The sequence below is a fragment of the Anabrus simplex genome, chromosome 13 (assembly GCF_040414725.1).
Source record: "Anabrus simplex isolate iqAnaSimp1 chromosome 13, ASM4041472v1, whole genome shotgun sequence".
NCBI lineage: Eukaryota > Metazoa > Arthropoda > Insecta > Orthoptera > Tettigoniidae > Anabrus > Anabrus simplex.
Window position 1 is genome coordinate 10,910,687 of NC_090277.1, and position 22,378 is coordinate 10,933,064.

The 22,378-nt window shown below is 39.3% G+C and overlaps 1 long non-coding RNA gene across 1 annotated transcript; it reads left to right on the top strand.

Moving 5' to 3' along the window:
* The first annotated feature begins 5,911 nt into the window (after positions 1–5,911).
* Positions 5,912–21,739, top strand: LOC137502890 (uncharacterized). Its single transcript, XR_011018899.1, has 3 exons — positions 5,912–6,071; positions 13,993–14,074; positions 21,608–21,739. It is a non-coding gene; the product is annotated as an uncharacterized lncRNA (long non-coding RNA).
* The last annotated feature ends 639 nt before the right edge of the window (positions 21,740–22,378 follow it).

The following is a 22,378-nucleotide window of genomic DNA, read 5'->3' on the forward strand; positions in this document are numbered from 1 at the left end:
CTGTCTTCCCAAAGTCCAATAGTGGGCACCTTCTGCTGCATCACGACAATGCATCTGCACACAGGGTTGCCAGAACAATGGACTTTTTGGAAAGGCATAAGTGCGAGTGTTACCTCATCCCCACTATTCACCTGACCTGGCCCTATGTGACTTCTTTCTGTTCCCTAAGACCAAGGAAAAAATACGTGTGCAGCGTTTTTCATCAGATGAAGAGGCCATTGCAGCGTACGAGAGTGCACTAATTGACATTCTGAAAGAAGTTTGGACTGAAGCGTTTTCTAAGTGGTTTCAGAGAATGGCAAAATGTATACGTGCTAATGGAGAGTATTTTGAAAAGTTGTAATTGTTGTTTTACAAATAAAAATTTTTTCTCACACACTGCTAAAAACTTTCGGCATAGCCCTCGTACAGATGCTATGCACTATTATTGTTATTGCACCATTATTATTATTATTATTATTATTATTAAATTAAAATTTTGAATTTTACAGCATTAGCGGTGGTTGTATTCATCGTTCACTGGTTTATTAGCTTCCTCGACAGATCAGTGGTGGTGTCCGACCATTGATCACAGGTTCTACTCCAACCAACAGAAGGGAACTGGAAACCTGGAAGACTGCATTTCATTTTAGTAGAATTATCTATAAAAATAAAACTATATTACGCCTATAACAGCAGCAGCAGTGTCTTCCTACAAGGATGTAAAATTAAATGCAAGTGAAATACCAGCACTCCATTTTATCTATATAGTTAAGTCAGAAATATGATATGAGGCGATCTGATAGAGCGAAGACTAACACACCTATCCCCTCGATCCCTGCACCTAGCGGACATACAGCAGCAAGCCAGGTGAGGCGAGGGGAGAGGGACATAGTGCTTGACTGCAATATCAGTTGCCGATGCCTTGCTGTTCGAAATATGTGCAACGTATTTTTCTGATTGTTTTCAAGTTTTGTAAATGCAACAATGAGTCAATTGCTTACATTATATTATGCTTTAGATTTCCATTCTTCTCCTTTGAGGTTTGGGCTTCACCGATAGCCTCGGTAGCTGTCAGTATATGCCAATGTATATCTTATCATTCATTTCATCTTATTAACCCGGCAACGGGGGCATGGTGAGTTGGAATGGGCGTGGGCGAATGGTGAGATTTTCTCGCACCCATGACATGAATGAAGAAAATCATCTTCATAGTACATATTTAGATTTAATTGGTGACCTACTGTATTTATTTTCATAAGAATTATTGTATTTTACAAGACCGTTTTAGTTACAAATGTAAGATATTATAAGTTACTTAACAGTGCCAGAAACAACAAAGCGCAAGGTGAGGGAAAAATCTCTCTGAAATACATGGATTACAACAACGCAACATAAACGAAAACAACGAACCTTTACCAACAAGCAACAGTTGCAGGCTTACGTAGAAAACAATGAAATTGGAATACCTAGAAGGAGAGACTCGTGCGCAAAACCATTGCGCAGTGGGTTATGACGAAATCAAGGAGTGAGTGATTCCCTCACCATGCGCCTGTTGCTGGGTTAACCGCTCGGATAAGGTTGACGTCAGGAAGGGCACCTGCAAGTTCACAACAAAGATTCACCTCACTTCATTCGCCACGTCTTAGAGAAACGGGAGAAGGGTTGGAGACCTTTTTTTTTGCAAACAGTAGTTAACATCCAATGTTTTCGGCGACGCAAGTTTGGTAAAGTGATAGAACTAGGAAGGTAGAGGCAGTGGCCTTAATTAAGGTAGTAGTTACTGGTACAACCTGGTGTGAACACTGAAAACCACGGGAATGCATCGTGAGTGCTGCCAGCGGAATTGGAACTAAACATCTTCCGAATGCAAGCTAGAAGCTGCACGACCCGAACCGCATGGCCAACTGGCTCGGTTATTATTATTATTATTATTATTATTATTATTATTATTATTATTATTATTATTATTATTCCAGCCGAGTAGTTAAATGCTTGTTTACACAATTTTCTACTCGGTAATCATGATATAAAATGAAGCGCAAGTACAGCTGGTCATACTACTATTTTATTATTAATGAAATAAAGTGCCGGGAGTTGAGTAGGCCTACTACTTAACGGTGCGGAGTTGGGATAGGATATTTTATATATTGTAGTCGGTCTTGGATGAGATAATCACTTACGTCTAGCCGCTGACAAGTGTGGTGCTTGCATCGTTGGAAATCGGGTACATTCGGCCACACTCGTTACCGGCCCCGCGCTTTCTTTGTGGTGATCAACGATGATAGTTTCGGCTGCGGTCGGGTAAGTTCGGCTGACAAGTGTGGTGCTTGCATCTTTCAAAATCGGCAATATTCGGAGCCCCGATGCTAGTTTCGGCTGCGTAAGTGGGTGTTCCGTGTATCAGCTGCATTCGCGCCAATAATATTGTTACATAGTTTTCTGAGTTTTGTCTCTCATGTGTAGTGGATAGTTTTCTCTTGTGCCTCATGTGTGGGTTATGTTGCTGTTTTCTGCTACGTATAACGTGTACAGTTGATTAGTTAGTTTTTGCCTGTGTTGTGTGAGTGAAGATTTAATTAGAGTAATACTGCTGCTATTTGTGCTATTGTGTATTTGCCTTGTGTGAATATTAACCTACTATTTGTGCTTATATTATAGGGTAGATATCCTGTTTAAACAACATATTTAATGAAAATATGGATCGCTTTGCATGCAGTCATTGCGCTAAGACTTTTAGACACAATAAAACTTTGGTGAAGCATATAAAGCTGAAGCATTCAGGTTCGAGTACACAGTTTATCTGCAATTTATGCGATTTTAGAACCGACTCGAAATTTTCCTTGGCGCGTCATTTGAAAGGGAAACACTCATCACCAAGGTCAGAAAGTAATTGTAATGTCAAGTGTCCACTGTGTAACGAGACTCGCGCTACAAAACATGATATTATACAGCACTACACATCTGAGCACGAGGTATCTATCGTGAATACAACTATCAAGTTTTCGAGTGAAGAGGAGTTCTATAAAGGGAAAAATGAAACCGAAAAAGAAGAAGTCTGTGAGTTTGTAATATGGCGATCAAAATATGTTAATAAGAAAGAAGGGTGTGCAAAAATGTCATTTAGATGTCATCGAGATGGTGTCTTTAAGACTGAAAGCAAAAATATACGCCACTGTAAAATGTTAGGGAGCAACAAGATTAATGGACATTGTCCCGCAAAAATTGATGTAAGCTTTCATTCGTCAGGCGAAGTAACAGTTTTCCACTGTAAAACTCACGTAGGTCATCAACCAGAGTTAGGTCGTCTAAGACTATCACAAGCCGAAAAAACTGACATTGCAGCCAAGATTGCAATGCAAGTTCCATTCAATAAAATACTAGATGATATTAGAGATTCCTTGGGTGGCTCAGGGCTAGAACGAATCCACCTACTCACTAGAAAGGATCTTTCTAACGTAGAGCAGCAGTACAGTTTAAAATCACCCGGAGTTCGACATAAAAATGACTGTACGTCTGTCGAATCGTGGATTAATGAGATGGAGATTGCTGGTGATCTCGTGATGTTTTACAAACCGCAGGGCATTCTTCTAGAAACCCATCCTCAACTGCAAGCTGATGACTTCATTCTTATTATGATGAATGAAGCACAGAGGGAAATGCTTCGGCAGTATGGCAACGATTCTGTATGTTTTGATGGTACTCATGGCCTCAGCAATTACGGATTTGAACTTACAACTCTTCTCGTTCTAGATGATCTTTCTCAGGGATTTCCATGTGCTTTTATGTTTTCAAGTAGAAGTGACACATGTGTTATGACACTGTTCTTATCTGTTATAAGAAATGCACTGTCAGAAGCCCTGCAACCAAGAGTATTTATATCAGATATGGCAGAAATGTATTATAATGCTTGGTCTGCGGTAATGCTACCTCCTGAATTTCGCCTATTTTGTACGTGGCATGTTGATCACGCCTGGCGAAAAAATCTTTCAAAAGTGAACGGTCGCGAGAAACAGGTTGAAGTGTACAAACTGCTGCGTACTTTACTAGAAGAGAGGGACGAGGTAGCATTTTCAAAAATGATAGGACAAGTCTTAATCATGTTGAAAAATGACCCAAACACCAGAGCTTTTGGTTTGTATTTCGAAAATGAGTACAAACCGTGTGTTTCGAATTGGGCCTACTGTCACCGCCTGCATTCCGGACTAAATACAAATATGCATCTTGAACGAATGCATGGTGTATTGAAACACATTTACATGGGTGGAAAAAAACCTAAGAGGTTGGATATAGCAATTAATACGCTTATGGCTTTTGTGAGAGATAAACTCTATGATAGACTGATTCACATACACAAAGGTAAAATTACCAGCAAATTGTCGGCGATCAGACAACGGCACCAAAGCTCACTGCTGCTATCTGAGGAAAGTGCTGTCTGCGAGGGAGAAATATGGAGGGTTTCATCACGAAACAGGCACGAAATTTACGAAGTGAGGAAGACGGACAAACCGAGCTGCAGCTGTAGTTTACAATGTACTGAATGCAAAGCATGTGTTCATCAATACATCTGCGGCTGCCTTGATTCATCTATTAAATTCAATATGTGTAAACATATTCACCTTGTCTGTAGAATGATACCAACAACTACAGAGGGAGGAGACGAGTCTTCAGAAAGTAGCCTAATTATTCAAGAACAGCCACACACTGAGGAGCAAGATATTATTCTTAGACAGTTACAAACTACAGATGTCACGAGAAAATGTACAAACATAGAGCAAAGTAAGGCGAAACTTCTACATGCATTCAAAGAAATTCTCGATCAAGCCGACTGCGAAGAAGACATAGATATTATTCAGAGACAAATTAAGCCCATTATTCCAACTCTTCAGGCCCGAAAATCAAAATTAACGTTTCTATCTACGCCAGAGTCTACTGCAGCAAAAATTACTAAATTTGAACCTCAAAGGAGGCTATTTTCAACCAAGAAAGTTCAAAAGAAGACATGTTTATCTCTTTCTAGACCTACAAACGATGAACAGGATAATATTGCAGCACAGTTGTTGATACTTCCGGAAACTCAGTTGAACGTTGCTGTAAATCTCTAATCACGAGACATTTTACAGTTACATGTTAGTGACATTATTGTGTGTATTACTTTTTTATACGCACCGTTTTATTTCTGAATTGGAACTGTTTTTAATATTACGTTTAATTTAGTGCGTTAAGAGACTGCTCTCTTTTCTTCCCTGACAGTTGCTGTACTCTATCGTGAGAATGAAGTGACTAAAATGTTTGATTTTAACGTAATATTGTGTAATTTCTGAAGTGCAACTTTTTAAATAATAGCCTACGTTTAATTTAGTGCGTTACGAGACTGTTCTCTTTTCTTGAGCGACTGACAGTACTCTGCCGTGAGAATCAAGTGATCAGACTGTGATTTTACCGTCATATTATGTGTAATTTAGTGTATTGGGAGACCGTTCTCATTTCTTGAGTGACTAATTGATGTATTATTCCATGAAAAATAGGTGCCTAAACTGTGTTTTGAATAACGGTGTATTCTACTGTGAGAATATATCCGCAAGCCTTGAACAACTTCAGTATTTTGGTGAGTACAATAATGTTATTTTACATTTAAATATCTGAAATATTTCCCGCTCCTGCCTTCCTTTCAAATGCCACGTTGCTCGCGCGTGTCCGCTCCTGATGTTGCTCGTACAGTAGTGCGAGCGAGGCCTCTAACGAGTGTGACCGAATATAGCCGATTTTCAACGATGCAGGCACCACAATTGTCAGCGGCTAGACGCAAGTAAGATAATCACTGAAATATTCTACTGAGTGCATTCTTTTGTTCGTTCTTATACATCATTCGGAAGTATTCGGTTTACTCCGTACATGTTCGGGCTTACAGTACGTCGTCGGGGGACGGGGACTAAGACCGAGTTTCTTCTATAGTTACTGATTTATGAAGAAATTTGGTGGTATATTAGGCTTGAAATAAAATAAAGCATTGTAAAGCCGTTCAGTATAAAACCGGTGATGAGTATTTACTTTCTGGAGCGTGAGGCCATAATACGCCGTCGGGGACCAAGGTCGAGTTAATTTTTCTTATATACCGGTAGTTACTGACTTATAAAAAATATTGATAGCGTATTAAGCTGCAAATACAATACAACATTGTCTAACCGTTATGTTCTCGAGTAAAACAATATTGTTCCTAAATATTGTTCAGATCTAACCATTACCATAGTAGGAATTAAATGTGAGGCCTTCTTTACTAGATTTAAAGAAATGGACTCAAAAAGGGTAGTGTCAGTTATGTTCATTCGGTAACAAAAGGATCGGTGAGCAAGGAGCACCGTTAGTCGCGAAGGATAAGTTCATAACATCGAGGGATGTCCAACGTTGCGAGTGAAGTAGTTCATTTTCTAACTGGGCATTTTGTAATTTAACAGAGTGCGAGAGAGTGTGTGTGTGAGAGAGAGAGAGTGAGAGGGAGGGAATATGTGTGTGTGTGAGAGAGGGGGGAGGGCCCGTGCCATACGAAATAATATTGAACAGCAGTTACGATAATAAATACAACAAAAGTTTGGCATCCTGATAATAATTACGTACAGAGTCTCTGAAATACCAGTCCCACTGTGAAATTGCAAGTGGATCGTGCCATTTACAGCTTACAGAAAGAAGTTAGAAGATTGTGGTTTAGGAAATTTTGTTTTTACAAACGAATGCTTGTACTGACGAAAACCGCTGGTTTCTTTTCAGCTTTGTTTTGGTGTGTGTATGTGCAATTCATCACATTTCGTTAGTTTACAGTATATATATAACGTCCTGGTTTCATTTCACTAAAGATTTTGCAAGGTTAATTATGCTAATGTTATCTCAGATTGACTACCCACCAACCCCACCCCTCCCCCCGCTGGAAGTATACCTGTTTACTGTTATAATAATTAATATAATGAAACATGCACCATTTTTCTTACTTTCTGCACTACTCCCACTGTCATTGGTTGAAATATCATTCCTAAATATCAACACGCATAAATTTACATGAAACACTCCCATAGGCTCTCTTCTAAAAATCTCTGATGTGTTGCCCAGTGTATTTTGTTTTTGGTCACTAGCCAGGACGTGCATGGACTTATTGTGTGGTTGGCGACAGTTCATTGGAAGTAGGTTTGCCGATGTGACCACTGCAGGTGGAAAAACTAGGTATTAACTTTGTGTGTCCTACAGTGAACTAATGCCAACTTTCCAAATGAAGCAAGTCCTAAGGGGGTTAGACTACATTTAGAAATGTTTGAAAAACAGTAAAAGCATAATATGGAGTGATACTTGAATTAGCAGTGACCGGAAATCTGTCCTTTATGCTTGCCAGGGACACACCAACCCTCTTCTAGAAGTTACTTATATATAGGAAATTTAAAACCAAGAACTATTAACTTACTGCAACAAAGAAAGTGTCCTATAGTTTTCAATAGAGATTACATCATGTCTGGCCGCAGGGCCGCCACATGCAATGAAAATAGAACTGCCCGATTTGCATTTGTCATGATGCGTGGGGGCAACAAAGTGGCTTGTCACACACCAGACCTAACCAAACGAGATCAGTGGTGTTGTCACTCACCAGATCTAAACAAAGCAGACCAATGGTTTTGTTCGTACAGTTTGCCTAGTTTTATCAGGGGGATACTACTGGCCATCAGGTTGCTTCGCAGCAGTTAAGCTGAGCACTTATGACCCCAGACACCCTTTGCGTTTCATGCAAGTCTTGCATCTAACCTAACCAACCATTCTCAAACATAGAAAGTGCTGCTGTGTGGATCAATGCAGCAATGTTGTCTGCCCTGTTTAATGTATTGTGATGATGTCCGAGCCGCCTCATGTTATACTTCTAACCTATGTTTGGTGACCCTGTAGTTGAAGCTTTACAGTTTGTTAAATGAGCTGTGAGGCTTAGACTACATTTAGCTTCTTTTATTTTAAATAATTGACTTTACGTTGCACCGAAAGAGATAGATTCTGAATGAAATAAATTTAATTTTGGATCCGTATTGACAGTTATGTTACATAAGTTGGAAAAACTAGTATACTGGTTCCACCTAGTCAACACATATAAATTTATTTACAACTGAATGAAGGTTGAAAAAAAAAAAAATGGAATAAGAGTACATGTTTCAGCTGCATTAGGCTTTGTTGGCTTTGGCTACCTAGAAATAATTCTAACTTAAAAATAATGTACTGAAAGTTTCAAAACATGATTAAAATGGCTTTCTAGGTATGAAACACGCATTAGTAGGTCTCGCACCACATGCTGTAACAAAAGTATAACTTCGTGACACCGTGTTGAATTGTGAATGTTACTTCTTTACCAGCTGTAACCTAAGAATGTGCCAGCTATTTAGACATATTTTTGTGCGCTGTCTCTGACTCACCATTTGCTAACTTTCAATAGAGGAAACATGTGTCTAACATGATGCAGTGCATCCAAGGAGTTTAGATCTCACTAAGATCTGTATTTTAATTCCATTTTATATTTGTTCATTTCAGGATCTCTAGATGACTTTAACACCTTTTAATATCATTTGTGTATGTTTTTTCATTTGTTTTAGTTATTAACTGTGTGTGTACAGTTTTGTAGTATGGCTGATGAAATGGCGTATGGCTTTTAGTGCCGGGAGTGTCCGAGGACAAGTTCGGCTCGCCAGGTCTATTGATTTGACACCCATAGGCAACCTGCGTGTCGTGATGAGGATGAAATGATGATGAAGATGACACATACACCTAACCCCTGTGCCAGTGAAATTAACCAATAATGGTTAAAATTCCCGACCCTGCCAGGAATCGAACCCGGGACCCCTGTGGCCAAAGGCCGACATGCTTACCATTTAACCAGGGAGCCGGACAGTATGGCTGATGACGGCCAGCCAAAGCCGAAACCAGTTCCTCGACTAAAGAATGTAATGTAAACATTGAACAATACAGTATTGAAAAGGTGGACATAATTTATCCCATGGCAGATAATAACGAAGATGTTTGCAAAACATGTATTTTTATTCTAAGTCCCATGAGCCACTTAGTGCATATATCTATATATATTATTTCAGACATAATATTTTTATTGTTGTGATCACCGAGCTCGATAGCTGCAGTCGCTTAAGTGTGGCCAGTATCCAGTATTCGGGAGATAGTAGGTTCGAATCCCACTGTCGGCAGCCCTGAAAATGGTTTTCCGTGGTTTCCCATTTTCAAACCAGGCAAATGCTGGGGCTGTGCCTTAATTAAGGCCACGGCCGCTTCCTTCCCACTCCTAGCCCGTTCCTGTCCCATCGTCGCCGTAAGACCTATCTGTGTCGGTGCGACGTAAAGCAACTAGCAAAAAAAAAAAAAATATTGTTGTGATCACAATTCAGTACAGATCAAGAACATGAAATTTATATATTACAAGTAAAATAAAGCTCAATCAAATCAAGAAAATATGAGGATGATTTCTGAAAGTATAATTTGCTACAGTTCTTCATTCAATGTTTTGTGAAAATGCCCCTGCTTCCCAGTTAAAGTCTGTAGTTTCTTTGACTGTTGGTATGGCACTGATACTGAAGACTCACAAAACTTGTTGATGATCTCTCCCTTATAATCTGTTATATTGAAGAAAAAAAAGACTGTTTCTTCTTCTTGTAAATCCATCCTGAAGTGACTATCAAGAGATATGCACCAAGTGTCTCATGCGACTTAGAATAAAAATACATGTTTTGCAAACTTCTCCATTATTATCTGCCATGTGATAAATATGTGTATAAAATAAGCAGTTGGAAAAATGCAGTTGGTACAATATTAATTATTATTAATTTCACATTAACCAAAACTTGGTCATATAGACAGAATATTTTTGATATAGAATTTAGGCCTACCTCTTTGTTTCCATCTCTTATGTACCTGTAATCATTCATTATTACTTTCATTTCTATCACATGTAGCTTATGAATCAGCTACTGTGAGTACATCCAGCTTTCACTTGGTTAATTTTTTTACAAATGAGTTTTTTGTGTCACAGACCACCAGGAGTGAGGATTTCTTGAAATTTTTTAATTACAAGTAATTGTGATTCTGAGTTTCTCTGACAACAATATTAAAGTTTACACTGATGGTACATGACTGGTGTTTTCAGTATAATTGAAAATACACTTGTACAAATATTTTTCTATAATTACTGGAAGGAATAATACAATATTGGCAAAGATATAATTACTAATTGTGTGTGATCAAGTTTGTATCTTTCACCATACTCTCTTCCTTCGAAGCCCCACTGTCGGCAGCCCTGAAGATGGTTTTCTGTGGTTTCCCATTTTCACACCAGGCAAATACTTAAGGCCACAGCCGCTTCCTTCCACTTCCTAGTCCTTTCCTATCCCATCGTCGCCATAAGACATATCTGTGTCGGTGAGACGTCAAGCAAATGGCAAAAAAATTTAAAAATAGTACTTGTTCGTTCTTGACACAATCAAATGCATAAAATTATGATCAACAGATTCTATGAATATTGACAATGCAAGTCTTGAATCAATATTATTTTTATCATTATCAACATGCAAATGAAAATTATTAATTCTTTTTTTTGCAAGTTGCTTTACGTCGCACTGACACAGATAGGTCTTATGGCGACGATGGGACAGGAAAGGACTAGGAGTGGGAAGCAAGCGGCCATGGCCTTAGTTAAGGTACAGCCCCAGCATTTGCCTGGTGTGAAAATGGGAAACCACGGAAAACCATTTTCAGGGCTGCCGACAGTGGGGTTCGAACCCACTATCTCCCGAATACTGGCCGCACTTAAGTGACTGCAGTTATCGAGCTTGGTATGAAAATTATTACTGATACCTTAATTTGATATCTCAAAATCTGAAGAATGCATTGGAAGGAATCTATATATATATATATATATATATATATATATAACTCCATTTATTCCTTCAGTTTGAGCTGCTGACTACGTAGCCTTCATTGTGACAGGAGGTTGCACTTCATCCTCAACTTCCACAACATCGTCTTCTGAGAAAATACAAAATTCACTCTCATTGACTCAGTATAATCACTACCATTATCACAAATATTATTTTTGTTGTCAGACTCCTCGTTATCGAAATATTACTTATATTTCGCAGAAAAAGCCTGCATCCTTGACTCGATCATGCCATTTAGCACATGTATTGGTTTACTATCAGAAAGTATTTCTTTCTTTAGAAGTGAGGGAAAATAAATATTCTTTATTGTCAAGGAGTAGTTTTGCAGTTCATTCACAGGGAACAACAATAGAAAATAGTTGTCAAGTGTTGTGATTATTCGTAGTATAATTGCTTAAGACATTTGGTTACATGACTGTATAACGTGATCACAGAAAATATGGGACATCATAAAGCTGAACATGTCAAACATCTTCCAGTATGGTTCCAAAAAGCCACCAATCAGATCTTGGGTAACATTCAACATGAAATGTGAGTAGCGAGTGGTTACGTTTAGGCACAAATTTTGAGAACATAAATGTCAGTACTCCAGTAGGCTGCCCAAAACACTGCCATAAATGGACAAAAATACTGCGCACTTGTTCGCTTTATTCCATTTTCATATTATGTTCTTTGCATTTCTTTTCGAGTTCCAAGATATTAGATTGCAAGCTTTCAACAATCTCTGCCATTAAAACCAAGTTGTCACTTACTACAGCAAGGTTACCTAGGTAGACCGTCTGTTACCTATCGATAGCAGTAACTACTTGGTAAGGTACAGTATTAAAGTGAATGATACACAAAACACAGAAAAGGCACTATATCAGTGTATTATAAAATTTTGATCATCATAAATCATCTTAAATTGTTAAGAGACTTAACCAAATTATTAGAACCTAACTCTCAGCTATTGATTCCATTAATATGTAGATGATATCATTCCTTTCTGTATTTTCCAAATGCTTTTATTGCAGGACCATTTTGTTGGATATGGGAAAATCTTTAAGTATTTGTCAATGTTTTTAAGTGTGTTTTGATTTTATATTTAATTTGTATCAATTAAGTACTCCTGCACTAATTATGTTTATATCATGAGAATATAGATACTTTTAAAATTAGTGTGGAGGTAGATAACCTTGGTGCATTTTCCATTCGTTCGATTGTTTTCAGACGGCTATGTTGGGCCCGCAGTGGATGTTCCAGTACACAGCCTCGTGCACACCCTGGGAGAGAGGAGAAAATTAACATGCTGTATTAAAATTCAAGGGATACATTTTGGTGAACTCTGGTGCTAAAATTAAGAACATTTCAGTTAATTCTTTTCTTAAATTTATTTGTGTGTTTCAAGATCAGGGCAAAGTGGAATAAGTAAAACTACAATTGACATGCAAGCATGGGACAAATATTAATTTATATTACAAATGTGCCCGAAGGGTGGAGAGTATATTATATTAGTATCATAATTAAATTATACATTAACTCATATTCCTGGTGCTCTGTAGTTACAGTATATTGAACTATGATGTTTCTTTTTAGTAATGTTACATTTTCAGCTTGCGTTGCTGCTGAAAAATATGAGCTTTGTTTTTTTGTTTTGGTTCACTTACTGGTTGGAGGTTTTACTACTTTAATACACTACTAAATTCTGTAAAATTTCAAGTACAGGTAAACTCCGTTATACGTGGATTTGTTATCCGCGATTTCACATATATGAGATTTTTTATTTAAGTCTAGTGCTGCTACTTGTTAACAGTACGTGGAAGCTGTAAAGACTTAAGGCATTAATATGTCCATTATTATTTATTATTATTATTATTATTATTATTATTATTATTATTATTATTATTATTATTACCGGCCCCGTGGTGTAGAGGTAGCGTGCCTGCCTCTTATACGGAGGCCCCGGGTTCGATTCCCGGCCAGGTCAAGGATTTCTACCTGGACCTGAGGGCTGGTTCGAGTTCCACTCAACCTATGTGATTAGAATTGAGGAGCTATCAGACGGTGTGATAGCGCCCCCCCGTCTAGAAAGCGAAGAATAAAGGCCGAGATGAATCGCCGTGCTGACCACACAACACCTCATAATCTGCAGGCCTTCGGGTTGAACAGCGGTTGCTTGGTAGGCCAAGGCCCTTCAAGGGCTGTAGTGCCATGGGGTTTGTTGTTTATTATTATTATTATTATTATTATTGTTAGTATGTATGCTCACTGGGGTCACTACGTCGCGTGCCAAGGTTAAACGGGGCAAGCGCATGTCTACGCGCATCTTCTGTCATGTTTGTTGAGACGTGAATCATCATTTCCGGTCAGCAGAGGTGTGAAGTTGCACCTGACAGGTTTCGTATTTACAGTAAAATGCTGGATAAAAGGAAAGAAGATGTGACTGTCGAAGGAAAGAAGCGCGTACCAACGTCATATTCGTTAGAAACAAAGTTAGAAGTTTTGGATCGCTCTGAGAAAGGTGAGCGTATTGTTGACATTCAGCGTGCTTTGGGACTTATGAATCCACTGTGAGAACTATTCGTGACAATGCGGAATCAATTAGAAAAACTGTTCAATCTTCTGCTAAGTGTAGTTAGAGTGACCAAATCTCGGTCAGAAGCGATGGAAGGACTGGATTGGATTGAGCATCACAACCCACAACATATGCCCCTCTCTGGAGCTGCTATTCAAGCTAAAGCCAAGAGCTTGTACGCAGAGTTTAAGTTTGTTTATTATTGTGTGTGTTCAGTGCTAAATTTTTAAGTGTATAAAGTTTGCATTAAAATGTGTTTCAAAAACAAATAGTGGTTACATTTTGTAAAAATACTAAGAATCTCTGGCTATTTTGAACTTAATATGTGAGTAAACGGAAACCTTACATATAAAATGGCTCTCAATTTACACAAATTCAGTGTGCGCGGCAATTCCGCCGAACGTAACTACGCGTACAACGAGGTCTACCTGTATTATAGCATTCTTTTTATGTCTTTGATCTAGCTTCTGCTTAGTATCAATTGTAACTTTTATTTTCTAGATCCTTGTAAATAATGGAGGAACCACATTTTATTAAATGTGAGCCAGAGTGGGTGACAGATACAGAAGAACCATGCAATTCTGTAAGTCTGTATGTTACATTACTTTTCCTGATTATTTTTCCATGCTTGTAAATCCTATTCCCTCCAATTTCTTTAATAATATTCCATGTTCCACTCTATCAAAGGCTTTGGAAAGATCTATGGCTATGCAATCTAACTGACCTCCTGAATCCAACTGATCTGATATGTCCTGCTGAAATCCCACCAGTTGTGCCTCACAAGAAAATTTCTTTCTAAATCCATACTGGCTCCTCATGAACCAATTTTTATCATCACATATCCCTCTGATGTACTTCGATATTAAACTCTCCAGTATTTTACAAACTATACTGGTCAGGCTGATTGGTCTGTAGTTCTCAGGTTTCTTTTTATCACCCTTTCCTTTATAAATTGGTATTATTATAGATTCCTTCCATTCCTTTGGTATTACACTATTATTTATGACATAGTCAAAGAGAAATTATAAATAAGGCACTATGTACCACCCCATTGTCTTTAATACCTCCCCAGTAATTTGATCACTTCCTGCTGCTTTTCCTTGCTGAAGCAGTTGGATTTCTCTGAAAATATCTTTGTTTGTGAATGAGAAGCTTCTTGTTTCCCTCTGTCTCTCTCCCTCTCTATCTTCTCTTTCGGTTTCCAACTCTTGACAATCATCTACTGAATCTCTAAATTCCCTACTAAATAGGTTTGCTTTCTCAGTATCTGTTAAATAGTGTTCACCCCCTTCTCCCACCATTGTAGGAATTTGGATTCCTTTTCCTTTTTGATTCCTGATATATGAATACAGCTTTTTCCATTTCCCTTTGTAGTCATCACCCTCTTGAAGTATGCCATTCATATAATTCTCTTTTGCTTCCTTTTTCACTCTATTCAGTTCCCTCATTAGCTGTTTTCTAGTTTCTCTACTCTCCCTACCCTCTTTGATTTTCCTGTTTACTATTCTACATTTTCTTTTTAATTTTCTTATTTCCCTTGTATAATAAACAGGGTCTGAGGTCATTTTACCCTTCTTAACAGGTACAAATCTCTTCTCTCCTTCCCAAATGATTCCTTTAAATTTAGCCCAAAGTGTATCCACGTTACTCCCTTCACTTATCCAACAACTGAATTGTGATTTAAGGTAAGTCCCAAATTCATCAACTTTAGTTTTTCTGTACAATTTCTTGTCTTGTGTAACCCTCTTATTAAGCCTTTTTGGTACGAGTCCTACATCCATTATTACAGCCTTATGGTCTCCTATTCCTTCAATTACCTCAGTTTTATCAACAATTTCCCATGGTTTAACCAAGAATACATCTAGTAAGTTATTGAGACGAGTCTGTTCTTGTACTACTTGTGTAAATCCTCCCTCCCAAATTAACTTATTTGCCAGTTTCTGTTCATGGGCTTCACTTGCAGCTCCATTCCATTCTACTTCAGGCAAATTTAGATCTCCCCCAATTATTACCATATCATTATTATTGTTTTTATGAGTATAATCTATTATTTTCTCAAAGATTTCCATGTCTCTTTCCTCTCTTCCAGGCCTGTATGTTCCTATAATTCCCACCTCGTTCATATTATCACAAACTAATTTTATCCCTAATATTTCATCCCCTTCATCGGTAAACCATTCATGTGAACAGTAAGTTTCCTTCACCAGAATAAACACCCCCCTCCCTTTTTATCTCCTCGGTCTCTACGATAGACTGTGTACCCTTCTGGAAATACTTCTCTATTACCCACCCCTTCTTTCAACCACGATTCCACTCCTGTCACCACATCAGTCTCATAAGATTCCATCAATGTACCGAATTTTAATTGTTCATTTACTACACTTTGACAGTTTACCAAGAGCAATCTCACACCCCCTTCCTCCCTAAAACTTGACTGTTGCAATTGGGTAACTTGAAATTCCTTACTATCCTGAGTTTCTTTTTCTAGTTGACTGAGCCAGCTTGAAGTATAGCTGGCTCTTTCTACTAGTTTTCCTGGTCAGTATTATAACTCAAGGGAGTTGCCTGTTTTACAGTACATATCTTAAGATTAATAAAATCTAGAACAATATTTGCTATCTTTTGTTTACCTGAATTGTTTAGATGGAGGCCATGTTTTGTATAACAGTATCTCTCAAAACTGCTGCATTCAATAACCTGAGTATTCTGAAAATGTTTACAAATTTTAACAATATCTGTATTGACCTTGTCCACTTCAATGTTCACACATGAGTCTCTACTCAAATCATGCCTGTGGGGCACGTTCACTACAAAAACGTTAGTGTGGGTCAGCTTCCCTAGTGTATGTTTAAGTTGTGATCTTACATTCTTGGCGTCGTCATGAGCTACGTCGTTCGTACCACCGATGATAAGCACTGCATCGCCACTCCCGAAGTTCCTAGTTGCTGCTTCTACGTTTTCCAGAACACTGCTGATAGAAACTCCTGGATATATTTCTCCGGTTGCTGCTATATTCTTGTCGTTAATCACTCCTGCAATTCCCCTTCCTTGGCTATCACCAAACACAGCTACCTTCGCTGATTTAGGCCTAACTGGGTCTTGAATCTTAATTCTAGGCCTAAATTGTAAACTCGGCACGGCAACGGCAGGGGATCGCGATGATTTGGTTTCACGCGCGCGATCACTTTCTTCCAGAATTAAATTATTTAGGTCAGAAAACCTATTTCTGATGTTTATTTCCGAAAATTCAGTTTAGATTTCTTCTTAGCCGGCCATCCACGAACTACTTGACACCACGTGCTCGAGTTTGTTACTTGTACCGGTATATCACTCGAAGAATGGTCAGTCCCAAATTCTAGCGTTCGCAGTCTTTCTTTTAATTCTTGATTTTCAACTTTAAGAGTCTCATTGTCCTTTTTTAGAATGTTTATAATTTCTAATGCACTTTTATATTCCTCATAGACTGTTTTCGGTGCTTCGTCAACGCCGTCCCCAACAACAACATTCCGAACACACTGCTCACAAATCCAGTCAACATTTTCATTAGTTTTTACGTCTCTAGGGCAATTTCCGCACTTATAATGCCACCATTGATCACTGAATCACACAACATTCCATTTTTCACTAATCTTCGACATTTTCCGCACTTTTCATCACATTTTACGGTTAATTTACTCGGAGAATAAAACACTACGTCGTCATTACCGGGCACCATTTTGAAAGAAAAAAAACCAGCTGATTCTATAGCACTTATGCGTTATTGCAAGTGCTTTTTGTCATTAGTAACTCAAGGTTCAATTGACCCTCACCTTGTGTTCTCTACAGATGAGGCATGGTTCCACCTAACTGAACACATCAACACTCACAACAGACACTATTGGTGTTCTGAAAGTCAAGACTCCATATAGGAAATTCCTCTTTTTGATAGGAAAATAAGAGTTTGGTGTAAGATTTGCATATCACAAATAATTGGTCAATATTTTTTTTTTTTTTTACTTCTCTGGGGCTGTATATACAGAGTGGCCAAATGTCTTGGGAAGACACTGAATGTGATGTTAATAACAAGTTGCTCCTCTGCGAGCCTTCAGAACGGCTGTAATACAGTGAGGCACCAACTCGACAAGGCGTTGGAATCATTCTGGAGGGATCTGGACCCACAAATCTTGCACTGCTACACACAACTCGTCTTGTGTAGTTGGTGTGGGGTTCATGGAGTGTACACCAACATCAACAGCATTCCATAAATGCTGGATTGGATTAATTTAGGCAGATCTGGAGGGCCAATCCATGGTCATAACTTCACTGGAGTGTCCCTCCAACCACCTGCATGCTACTACAGAGTGGTGACATAGCGCATTGTCCTGTTGAAACATGGCATCTTCATCTAGGGTACTCTACCAGGCGAGTTGATGATGCAGAAAGGGGCACGCGGCTGTGAGCTTGCATCCGGGAGATAGTGGGTTTGAATCTCACCGTTGGCAGCCCTGAAGACTGTTTTCCGTGGTTTCCCATTTTCACACCAGGCAAATGCTAGGGCTGTACCTTAATTAAGGCCACGGCGCTTCCTTCCAACTCCTAGGCCTTTCCCATCATCACCATAAAACCTAACTGTGTTGGTATGACGTAAAGCCCCTAGTAAAAAAAAACCTGGGGTACTCTAGGGCCAGAAAGGGAGGCAGATGGTGTGAAAGAATGTCCACATAATATGCACCTGTCAGCGCTCCCTGCAGCCTGGCAATGGGGCCTAATTGTGATCGTGAGTACGCCGCCCAGACCAGAAGTGAGCCACCTCCCGCCTGATCACAACCTTCTTGCCACGCAGGATGCATACCTTCAAGGGGCATACACCACACTCTCACACGCCCATCACCTCCATACAACTGGAACCAGAATTCATCAGACCGTACCACATGCCGCCACTGTTCCATGGTCCATTGCCGATGTTTGCGGGCCCATGCACGTCGTTGAGCTCTGTGGTGAGGTATCAGCAATGGGACACAGATTGGTCATCGGCTTGCGAAGCATATGCGGTGCAGTTGCCTCCCTACAGTCCTGGTGGAAATAGGTTCTTGACTCCCAAAATTTAACTGGAGGGTGATCTGGCACACAGTAGTGCGTGAAGTGTCCAGTATGGTTCTGTGGAGGCGACATGTTGTCCGTTTGTTAAACGCCTGGGGTCTTCCTATGCTGTGGTTTATGCAGGTGGTAATATTCTCTCTGTGATTGTGAAGATCCACCCTCGACATTGTTGACCTCAGAAACCCGAATTTGCATGTAATCTCCACAATGGTGTCACCCATGCGCCGAGCACTGATGATGATCCCACGTCAGTTAAGTCGCGATGCTGCCATTTTCTCAACACTGGTGTCTGTGACAGACCTCTCAGCTATACCGCAGCTAGCCGCAATGCTGAGGGGCATACACGGCACATTTTCTAATAGGACACCCCTTCCTGTGACTTTTGGCCGCTCAGTGTATACAGATGTACAGATTTAAGAAGTGAGGATAGAGTACAGATCGGCTGTGGCCAGGTTAGCTGCGGCAGTGTGTTTGGCACAGCTGCTTGTTAGCCATCAAGTTTTATATGGAAAACACAAATCCCTGTTTCTTGCTCCATCTTGTATTTCGGTGCTAAGGCATGGTGCCTTATCGATGTGAATGCACATCTTTGCAGTAATCTCTCTCTATGAGTTATAAGATGTCTGTATGTTGGATAGAGGTCATGATAGATGCAGCATTCACTTCATAGTTTTTACACTTTAGGTGCTGTTAGTGTGTACAGGAGGAGATTATTTACGTGAACTCTATGAATGCACCACTCTCTGAGACTTGCAGGCCGATGACATAGATTTTAGGCCTCTTGAAGCAAGGAGCAAGATTTTCCGTGTACCTTAACTAATGCCATGGCCGCTTCCTTCCCATTCCCAGACCTTTCCTATCCCATCGTCGCCATAAGACCTATCTGTGTCAGGGCGACGTAAAGCAAATAGGAAAACAAAATACCTGGGATCACTTATCTAATCAGATGGTGACCCTCTCCCGGATGTTCAAAGCGGAATAAACGCTGCCTGGATGAAGTGGTGCTAAGTCACAGTAGCCATTATTTTTTCTTCTTATGAGCATTTATTCTGCTTAATGTATTTGGAATCCACAATCTATAGAACCATCTTTAGACCAGTGGCATTGTATGGAACCGAGTGTTGGCCAGTCACAAGCAGACACAAACAGCAGCTGCATGTCATGGGGAAACTCATTGGTTGACTAACTCTAGTAACGCTATTGTCACATCATACATGACCCACTTCTAATGAAACTGGAGACCTTAGTTTTGCAAAATTCAAAAATCAGGCATAGAAATTTTTTACCAAAGGCTCAACCTATTGAAATATTTAAAATTAACATTGGATAACAATATTGTGGAACATGTTCATTTTAAAAAATTGCTGTTTTGTTTACGAGTTTTTTGTGAATAATAGTTTGACTGGATTTGATTTTCAAAACTTTCTTTTTCCATTTGATAGAACTCTCCAAAATACACCTTTTGACACCTTCTCTACCATCAATACTGTAGTTACAATTGAGTGAAATAGCTTAACTTTATGTTTTTGCTAAAGTGCGGCCCTGTACTTTGTGATCTACAAATGTGCATAGATTAGGACAATGAATTAGGTTAATTTACATTCCATTTTTATAGCAACATGCATAACACAGGAACACATGTTATGTGAGACATAAGACTGATAACAGATGCTCCAGGAGTCCACGTCAGTCTCGTAGATGGTGGCATTGCAAAATAAGCAAATAAATATACTTTATATCCCAATCAACCTTCTGTAATAATATTAAGGACAAATGAGGAGCGTTTTTTCCAAAAGCTGATAATTGCATGAGCTTCTCAAAACATCTGAATTTAAATATCTGGGATCACCAGGCGAGTTGGCCAAGCGGTTAGGGCCACGCAGCTGTGAGCTTGCATCCGGGAGATAGTGGGTTCGATCCCCACTGTCGGCAGCCCTGAAGATGGTTTTCCGTGGTTTCCCATTTTCACACCAGGCAATTGCTGGGGCTAAACCTTAATTAAGGCCATGGCCGGTTCCTTCCCATTCCCAGGCCTTTCCTGTCCCATCATCGCCATAAGACCTATCTGTGTTGGTGCGACGTAAAGCAAATAGGAAAAAAATATATATATCTGGGATCACTTATCTAATCAGATGGTGACACACTCCCGGATGTTTGAAGCGGAATAAATGCTGCCTTGACGAAGTGGCACCAAGTCACAGGAGCCATTATTTTTTCTTCTTCTTCTTCTTATCAGCATTTATTCCACTAAATATATCTAAAATCCAAAATCTATAGAACCATTTTTAGACCAGTGGCATTGTATGGAACCAAGTGTTGGCCAGTCACAAGGAGACACAAACAGCAGCTGCATGTCATGGAGGTGAATATGTTTGTTGGCCAATGGGACTCACTATACTGGACACATCAGAAATGGGGTTGTTTGGGGGGCCTTTGGTGTGGCCCCAATCGTGGAGAAAATGCCAGAGAATCATTTGTAACGATACGACAACGTGCTGTGCAGAAGTGGTTGTTCTGTTGCGAGAAGGACATTAAACTTAAGTCCTAAGGGCCGCAGACCACAAGGGTGACCAAAGAAGCGCTGGCTTGACACTGCAGGAGAACATGCATGTGGCGAAAGTCGCTCCTGAAGACGCACATGACCATATCAAGTGAAAAAGGAAGTGTAAAATAGCAGACACTGCAATTAAGCAGGATAAATGCTGATAAGAAGAAGAAGAGAAAATAATTGCATCAGAAGTAGTTTTGAGACATTTGACATTCTTTGTCTACACAAGAAATTATGAATTCTTTTCAATGTCATTTCTGTATTTTAAAATTCATGTTGAATATTTGAAATGCTACTTTCGGGTGTGGTAAAAGAACTTCAAGAAACTACTTTTTTTTGTATTTACTGACTTTTGAAAAACTGCTCATTTGATTTCAAATAATTCTGACATCAGATTTGTTTACTCTTTCATATTTGACTCCTTTAGAGCTACCTGTTCTCTCTAGACTTATTTTTAATATAAATTCTACTATTGCATTGCTTCCTTAGGAGTCCGATCTACAGTTATCCTCTGATGAGGTGGTGAAGATCGAAGTTGAACCTGAAAATGTTTTTCCTGAGCCAGATGATGTGGAGGCATCACCTGAAGTTATCAAAGAAGAGGATGTGGCTGAGGTAAATTATATTATCACTTCTAGCTGTAATGTTGTGTATGACAGGGATGAAAATGCCTTCACACTTCACTTTCATTTTCTCAGTTTGGTTGTGAGACAGCATAAACACATTAGTGATTTGGTGCCTACAGTATGGTAGTATCAAATAGGTTATGACCTGATCTTGAACTGTTGTTTTTCCTTCAAGTACAGGGCATCTCAAAATGAATACAGTAGAACCTCGATAATTCGAAATCGGTTAATTCAAAATCCCGCCTAATTCGAAGAAGCTCTCGTTCCCGGAAACATGAGATACAGTTTTGCATGTTATTTCAATTGTTTAATTCGAAATACGGATAATTCGTAATTCGAAGTACAATGTCGGCCCCATTACCGAAATTCAGACTTTTAATTCGAAACTGCCTTTACATTTTAAAACAATAATATGTTACAGAGTAATTTCAACTCGAAATTTATCCGCTCCGCGTCATAATAGAACGCGCGTTCCGGAACGTGGAGGGGTAGCTTTCCGCACTTACAGTACACTCACTTTGGTGGGTCTACAGTGCGCTTCATGATTGCTAAGTTGAATGAAATCGGAATTCCTTTGTATTCAACCTTTTAAGGAACGCCGTAATATCACGCGGAAAAACAGAATCCGCGAACA